Source organism: Saccopteryx bilineata, chromosome 1 (genome assembly GCF_036850765.1).
Source record: "Saccopteryx bilineata isolate mSacBil1 chromosome 1, mSacBil1_pri_phased_curated, whole genome shotgun sequence".
Lineage (NCBI taxonomy): Eukaryota > Metazoa > Chordata > Mammalia > Chiroptera > Emballonuridae > Saccopteryx > Saccopteryx bilineata.
In genome coordinates, this window is record NC_089490.1 from 49,423,959 (window position 1) to 49,432,498 (window position 8,540).

At 41.2% G+C, this 8,540-nt stretch overlaps 1 pseudogene; it reads right to left on the bottom strand.

The window, feature by feature from the left end:
• Positions 1 to 1,145: 1,145 nt before the first annotated feature.
• Positions 1,146 to 3,320, bottom strand: LOC136319209 (E3 ubiquitin-protein ligase TRAF7 pseudogene; annotated as a pseudogene).
• Positions 3,321 to 8,540: the final 5,220 nt, after the last annotated feature.

The window sequence follows — 8,540 nt, forward strand, 5'->3', positions numbered from 1 at the left end:
AAACTAATTATCCTCATCTGTACTTTGAAGTGTCTTGAATACATGCTTTTCTTGTTAATAAAAAAATTCATCCTGTGTAGTTTGGAGAAATTCCCTTGCACTATTATTCATATCTTAGGAAGGAAGGATATAACACACAGAAAGAAACGCAAGGGTAATACTGATTAGAATGCAATCTAAGGTGGGCTCCCATCTTCTGTTTTTACCCTCCAGATAATCATTTCATTTTGGCAGTCAGCTAAAGACCACAGGATCGGACAAAAGGGCTGCCTCAAGCGAATGAGGGGAGGAGCAGCAGATGGACTCTGACAAAAGCTAACTGCAGTAGTGGAGGAAGGCAACTGTAGGACCCCGAATGACAGTTTTAATGAGAATGTAAATGATAGCAACCCAGAGGAGGAGGCTCTGTATCTTCATCTGTCTTCATTATTTTCTTAGAGACCTTTTTGATGAACCCTGGCATGGGAGAACTTGAATGACCCGATTTCTTGTGGAGACAAAGTAGGTCAGCCTTTCTCCAAGGGCTATTAGCAGAAAGCTCTTCCCTGTCTGTCTTCCTTGCCCCTCTCCAAATCCTTGGTAGCAAGTATAGTAATGCAAAAAGACTAAACTAGTCATTCCTGGGAAAAATAAAAAGCTAAACATTAGAAAAACAGTTAACTTTTTCTTTTAATCTTAAAAGTATCAATATGCATGTATTTAATTTCTTTTCACAGTCTCTGCAGCTTTTATTTCAATCAGGAAGTAATCAAATATACCATATTTCTCCATGTATAAAGATGCACATTTTTTCGAAAAATTTGGGGTCTAAAAACTGGGTGCATCTTATACTGTGGTTGTAGATTTTTTTACTTGCATTTCTCGCTTTTTCATGCCTGTTTTTGCGCTCATTGTTGAAGACAGTGATTCGTCATCAGACACAGATGAGGACATGTTAATGGATGGGAGTTTTGACAGTGATGAGGAGGTATATGAATTTTATGATGAATAAAACTTGAGTTCAATAACTGTCTGTAATTCATTTTTTTCCCCAAATTTTGGGTCCCCAAATTAAGGTGCGTCTTATACATGGGATCGTCTTATACATGGGGAAATATGACATATTCAGTCTAAGAACAGTAAAAATGATGAGTCAAAAGGCCCATCTAGGGTGGGGCTGGCTGGAGAGCAGGCCAGGCCAGACTTGTATCTGGTGCCCAGAAAGCAGGGCTAAGCGTTTTCCCGGAAGCGGCAATGGCAGGGCCAAGCTGAAGGAGGCTTGCTGGGCAGAGGGCAGGAGGGCACTGCCTGGCTGGATGAGCCTGCTCACCTGTCCCACAGGGCAGGCAGAGGCTAACTGTATGGTCATCCTGTCTCCTCTTGGGTGGGTCCAACCTGGGCTCTCTGTTGCAAGTCCAAACTTTCACAGTGCTGTCCACAACCCCTGTGAAGAGCTGGCCTGGGACACAGCCAGCCCAGTCACACTGCCCTTGTGATGCACAGGGGCTGCATGCAGATCATGTTGTTTGTACTCCAGACCCTGGGGGCTGTAGGTCATGCTGAAGACTTTGTTCTGGTCTGGCATCAAGATGACTGCCAACATAGCCTATCAGTGTCTGTTACTTGGGCTTGATGTCGCACAAGTGGATAAATTTCTCCTGGGTGCTCCAGACAATGTGATTTCTTATGGTGAAAGAGTAGACACTGCTACTTCTATTAGCTAGATATGAATGCAGTAGAGGGTCCAGATGTCCTGGATCTTGATTGACTTGTAGGAGCCTCTGTACAGGTAGCTTTGGGTGGCCACCAGGGCCTACACCCAGTAGTTAAGGCCAATGAGCTCCTTCTTCAACTTCAGCTCAGTGTACACCATGTCCCAGACGTTGGTGCCTCAGGGAGTTCCTGAAGAGTATAGTATGCGAGGAGATAAGTGTGCACTCCAGTTGTCTGGACCCAGATCATGTTCACTTTATGCTGGTTCTGGATGTCCCACGTGATGGGACACTATGCTGAGCCACACAGAGCTCTAACCCTGGATGGAGAACACTAGCACAATGCATTATGACCCTCCAGTATCTTCTGGCATTTGTAGGTGGTATAGGCATCCCGTACCTTTATGCACTTGTCCAAGGAGCTGTTGAAAAGCAGATCACTCATGGAGTAGATGACGGGGCTCTGGTGGCTCATGAAGGTTCCTTTGCACTTAAAGATCTGCTGAGGGTCATAGGATCCTAGGATACCCATGTTAGCTGTGTATTGATGTGGGACAGCTCCTCTTTCTACATGCATACATCCCGCTGGAACTTTATGAGGTCCTCACTAAGCCTGTTCTGTTTTTGTCCAGGATATCAGACTTGAGCTCAGGGCTCTTCTCCAGATGGTCAATATTTTTGTGAACTTGCCCAGCATGGAGTGCAGAAAAGCAATCTTTTGGTCTTTATGGGCCAGTGCCACACGCATCTTGTGGAAGCTGTTGACTGCTGCAGGAAATCCTTCAGGCTGTCCAAGTGGCATGTCTGTAGGTACCTCTCCTGTGTGTCCTGGTTCCCAGTGAATTGAACCCCTACTTGGAATGGGACACTTGCTGTGCTTGCACTCCTTGAGCTAGGCCTCTAGGTTCATCCTGAGGAGGGCTGGGAGGCTGGGGCTGTTGGGGGACTGCACAGGCTTGTAGTCACAGCTATCCTCGTGGTCCTTCTGGCTGCTGAGCACGATGGTGAAAGGCACCTTCTGGGGTCTACCCCAAAGATGGTGAGCTTCTCAGCCCCTATCGCCCAGATACCATGGCTGCAGTGAATGAAGAGCTTCTGGAACTGCTTAGCCACTGCAATGTTATTTACCATGCCCATCAGCTTGGCATTGTCCATGGAACACTCCTATGACTTCTTGGTGCATCTCTGATAGAACCTGTGCTCTCGTGTGGTGATCACCCTGCCACAGAGCTGGCTACAGTGCTCCACCAAGGTCTGCTCAGCAAATGCCAATGGCTCCAGCTCCTTTTCATCCTTGGACATCTAGGAGGTAGAGCTCAGGGATGGGCTGGACTCCGAGTGGGGGAGTGGCTGGAGATGGCAGAGTCAGAGAGGTGCAAGGTGCAAGGTGCTGATGGGGGGCAACGATGCTGGAGGAGGAGGGCATCCTGCAGTGATGTTCGTATTGATCCTATTGGCTTTTGTAATGGTGGTGAGTGTTGAAAAGGTAGGCACTAAGGTCAGGTCCATTATGGTCCCTCTGGTGATGCCTGGAATGGGAAGGTCGCTAGGCCCCCAGAGAACCAGCTGTAGTGGGTGCTCTTGCTCTAGCTCATGCTCTAGAGAGATGCCAAGGCCACACGGGACCATCTCCACACATGGCCACCTGGGGGCAGAAATGCCACCCTCCCACTTTACAGTATCCCCTTGGTTGCCAGCAGTGTTTTCAAATAATTATTAGCACAAAGACAGGCTGCTAAGAGAATCAGAAAGTTATGTTTTGTGTCAGCAAGTTACATGTATTTCTTTTTATATAAAGTCATAATAAACTTTGCACTTCCATTAATGACTTGATTTTTATAGACAATAAACTCAGTGTAAATGATGCCACTGAAAGATTTTAGAGGTCTGAATTCTTCCAGTGCTCATTGCCTGAACACTGAGACACACGGCGTGGAAGAATGAATGGTCAGCAGGATTAAGGGCTACAAAAAGAATCAAGAAGATGAGTGCTGAGGAAATGCTAATGGATCTGGGATAGGAGAAATCTATGACCTTTGGGAGAGCATGTCAGTACCATAATGGGGAAGGAAGTCAGCTTGGAGTACATCACAGCATAATTGGGCAGTGGAAAAGAGACAGTGAGAGTTCTTTTATTTATGTAGCTTAACAGTGAAAGATGAGAGAGAATTAGTTTGACAAGCTAGCTGGGCCAAAGCATATTATTTTTAAAAGGATTGTTTATAGGCAGAGCAAGAGGCATTGGTTAGACTTACTTTTTTTAGCAGAGTTCAAGGTGCAGAGTGGGGAGGGAGAAAGAGAAAGGGAGAGAGAAGGAGAGAGGGAGAGAGAAGGAGAAAGAGAGAAAGAAAGAGGGAGATAGAGAAATACTTCCTAGCATGAGATTCTCAGTAGCAGGTACTCTATCTACCTAATAAACACTTATCCTAAAAGGAAGTTTCCAGAATTGCTTCAGTTTTCTGGGACTCAAAGGAGTTTTAGAGCATGAAACACAGACATTTGCCCTGGATCAGCTTACATTCTGAAAGTGATACCATGCACACAGAGAATATGAATTGTTACCAGTTCAATACTTTTCAAAATTGATCATACCAGCCCAAAACAGTTAGTCAAAACACTCTAACCATAATGACAAACATTGGGTGAATTTATTCAGTTTATTCATATATTGTCCACATTAAAGAGATACTATTATCATTTTGCATGGGAGGAAACTGAAGCTTAGGCAGGCTACAGGCTAAGGAGTTCTTAACCTCTCATAGCTAATCATAATTTAAGTCTAGTCTCTGATTAGATCAAGTTAGGATTCCACACGGAGTAACTGTCAGTAGAAATATTGAGTGAAACTTGTGACCTGAAATCTCAAGTGAGAATTCAGCAACATCTGTATCTTATTTTATAGATAATGTCTATATTTTACTTAAAAATATTTTTGCATAGGCATTCATATGTGCACATGAGTTTGTATGTGTGTTTGCCTGTGTGAGTATGAGCTATAGTACTCTAGGTATGGTCAATTGCCAGGTCAAAATACCTACTCTAGAAGGACAGAGGGGGAAGATCAATATTTAACAAAAAAACTTACTCCCCAGAGATAGCTACCACCGTCTTCAATAATCTTTAATTCAAATTAATACTAAATTTAAAAATACTAGCATAATGAAGGCTAGAGATTAATATTCACTGGTCAAATTAGTGGCTTGTTAATTAGATAATGGATGTTAGAAATGGGCACTCCTTAGTGAGATTAGTGATAGATAAAATTTGTGGATTAACTAAAACATTCTAGAACAACTCTGCCTTGGCATTAATCTGTTAAATTGTCTTTCACCATTAGAATTAAGTTGTAACCTTAATTCCCAATAGTCCTGTGCCCAGCCATCTCTGGAGGATTCTGGTTGGCTTGCTGATGACCCTTAGGCTAAGCGAATTCTGCCTTTAGATCAGGGGTCCCCAAACTACGGCCCCGCGGGCCGCATGTGGCCCCCTGAGGCCATTTATCCGCCCCCGCCACACTTCCGGAAGGGGCACCTCTTTCATTGGTGGTCAGTGAGAGAAGCACATTGACCATCTCATTAGCCAAAAGCAGGCCCATAGTTCCCATTGAAATACTGGTCAGTTTGTTGATTTAAATTTACTTGTTCTTTATTTTAAATATTGTATTTGTTCCCGTTTTGTTTTTTTTACTTTAAAATAAGATATGTGCAGTGTGCATAGGGATTTGTTCATAGGTTTTTTTTTTATAGTCCGGCCCTCCAATGGTCTGAGGGACAGTGAACTGGCCCCCTGTGTAAAAAGTTTGGGGACCCCTGCTCTAGATTGTTGTCACATCATCCCAAAGGAACCTTTCACATAAGGCATGCTTGAGGCACTAAAAAGGGATTTCACTGGGTTTACAGAACAGGCTATATGGCCTATGTGGGTCTGTTTACTGATAAATGTTAACTTAATGATCAGTGTGTGTGGGAGATTTTTGTCTGAGTCTTTCTTTTAATAAAACCTTAGGTAATAAGGCTGTAGTGGACCAGCAAACTCTCACCCACTTTCAACTACTGGTGCCCACTACTATTTACTAAAGTTAACCCATTTGTAACTAACCCAACTGACTTAGGTTAGTTAGAAATTATGTCTATGAATTTTCTGTAAAAATTCCCTTTCCAACCTTTAGAAAAATTCTTCATCACTTTCTTAATATTTCTACCCTAATAGCCTCCTCCCTGGCCTCCACATGTCTGTCCTCCATTTTCACTAAGAAAATAGACACAGTCAGATGGGCAGTCCTTCAGCTTCCCTCAGCTTCCATCATCAAAGCCTCCAGCCTGCCTGCATCTGTCCTTACCTTTTGTCATTCTTCTTAATACAAAGGAGAAAGTGTGGTTTCACTTGTGAATGGTGTCTTTTTACTTCAGCTCAGTATCATCTTGCTTTGCTGCTTAAGAACTTCGTTCTGTGGTTTACCCACTCTCTTTAATCAGTTTCTCTCCTTTTGCTATCGGTGGCAGTCAACCTGGTCCCTACCACCCACTAGTGGGTGTTCCAGCTTTCATGGTGGGTGGTAGCAGAGCAACCAAAGTATAAATAAGAGGATAGATTTAACTATAGTAAGTTGTTTTATAAAGATTTATTCTGCCAAACTTAGCGAAAATCTGACAATAAAGTATTTGGTAAGTAATTATTATTATATGCTTTAAATTGCTATAACTCTGCTTTATAAATTTTATAAAGTAAAGTTACTTCCCTACTTTATAAATCACCATTACTGTGGAACCAGTGGGCGATTAGAAAATTTTACTACTAACAGAGATACAAAAGTGGGCGGTGGTTATACAAAGGTTGACTACTCCTGTGTTAGATTATTCACATCAGCATACAAAACACTCTCACATCTTCTACCTTAGACAAAGAAACTTGCAGTGATCCTTTTAAGCAACCACTCTATTTCTCTGTCCCTTCACAGTAAAGCTACTACCAGTTGTTTATACTATTTTTACTTCATCATCTTTTCATTCTCTTTTAAACTTATGAAATAATTTAAACACAGAGAATAGTTAGAAACTAATATAACACATACTTTTATGAACACACACAGCCACTGTCCAGCTTTATAAAGTCTTTTTTTTTAAAATTTTATTTATTCATTTTTAGAGAAGACAGAGAGAGGGAGAGAGAGAGAGAGAGAGAGAGAGAAGGAGGGAGGAGCAGGAAGCATCAACTCCCATATGTGCCTTGACCAGGCAAGCCCAGGGTTTCGAACTGGCTACCTCAGCATTTCCAGGTCGATGCTTTATCCACTGCGCCACCACAGGTCAGCTTTATAAAGTCTTAATGTCTTTCTATATTTGTTTTATCTTTTTGAGAGAAATGTTATAGATACAGTGAAACCCTTCTCAAATGCATTTCCCTCCCTCTCCAAAGGTAACTGATTAACCTGTATTTGGTGTTCATCATGCCTATATATGTTTTATATATCATTGCACAAGTGTATACCCACAAGTGATATATAGTTTTTGCTTTTACAAGTTTTGAAATGTTATATAAATCATTTTACAACTTAAATCTTTGGTCAACATTATGTTCTTTTTTTTAATTTTTTTATTTTTATTTATTCATTTTAGAGAGGAGGGGGGAGATACAGAGAGAGAGAAAGAGAGAGAGAGAGAGAGAGAGAGAGAAAGAGAGAAGGGGGAGGAGCAGGAAGCATCAACTCCCATATGTGCCTTGACCAGGCAAGCCAGGGTTTTGAACCGGCAACCTCAGTGTTTCCAGGTTGACGCTTTATCCACTGCGCCACCACAGCTCAGGCAACATTATGTTCTTGAGATTTATTCATATTAATATATTCATTTTAATTCTGTATGGTATTCCATTAAATAACTACTATATGCTTCATTTTTTGCTAATAGATATAACACCAATTTCCATCCTCAGTGACACTGAAAAGTTCTTATTTCTTCATATTTCTGACAAGACTTGAAGTATCAGACTTTTTAACTTTGCCAAGCTGATGCATTTGAACTGATACCTCACTCTGATTTTAATTTGCATTTCCCTGACATCTAGGAAAATAGAGTATCTTTTCATATGTTTATTGGCCATTGTGTTATTCTTTTTGAATTGCCTATTCATATACCTTTTGCACATTCATCTTAGCATCCTGAATGAATAGCCCATAATTTATTTCTACTCTGCTTTGTAATGCCACCTCTATCTTATACTATTTCTTGGGTGTCTATGCTTTTCATTGTTTCAGTGGTTTACTTGTATACTTCTGAGTCAAGAGCACATGCTCTTATTTACTGTAGCTTTATAATAAATGATAGAGCATATCCCTCAGTATAGTCTTTAAAGTATATGTAGATATTTTTGCCTCTTTGCACTTTCATATGAGCTTCAGAAACTTCATATCAAGATTATGAAATCCTGGGGAGATTTTCACATGAATTTGTAAAAAAAAAAAAGATTTTTTTTTATCTTGAGTCTTATTATCTCTAAACATGGCATATATCTCATTGCTCTCTAATGCACTCTATTCAGGCTTTTTCCCTCAATTCCACTTTGACTACTGGTTTGGTTGTCAAGATTATGAACAACTTTCAACTCTTCAGTGAAGGCTGTTGCACTAGCTCAGCCTCCCTAATGTCACCTTCTCAGAAATTTTTTTCCTCATTACCCAATTTTAACTGTCACAAATAACTTCTTTCACATTATTTTAATTCTCTGCATAGCCCTTATCTCTAATAAGGCTTCTGCCAACTTCCTGAACTTCTACCACTTTCTCCCTTGCTAATTATACTTTCTATAATTCCTTGAACACCTCAAGCTATTTCTCACAGTAAGGACTTTATACTT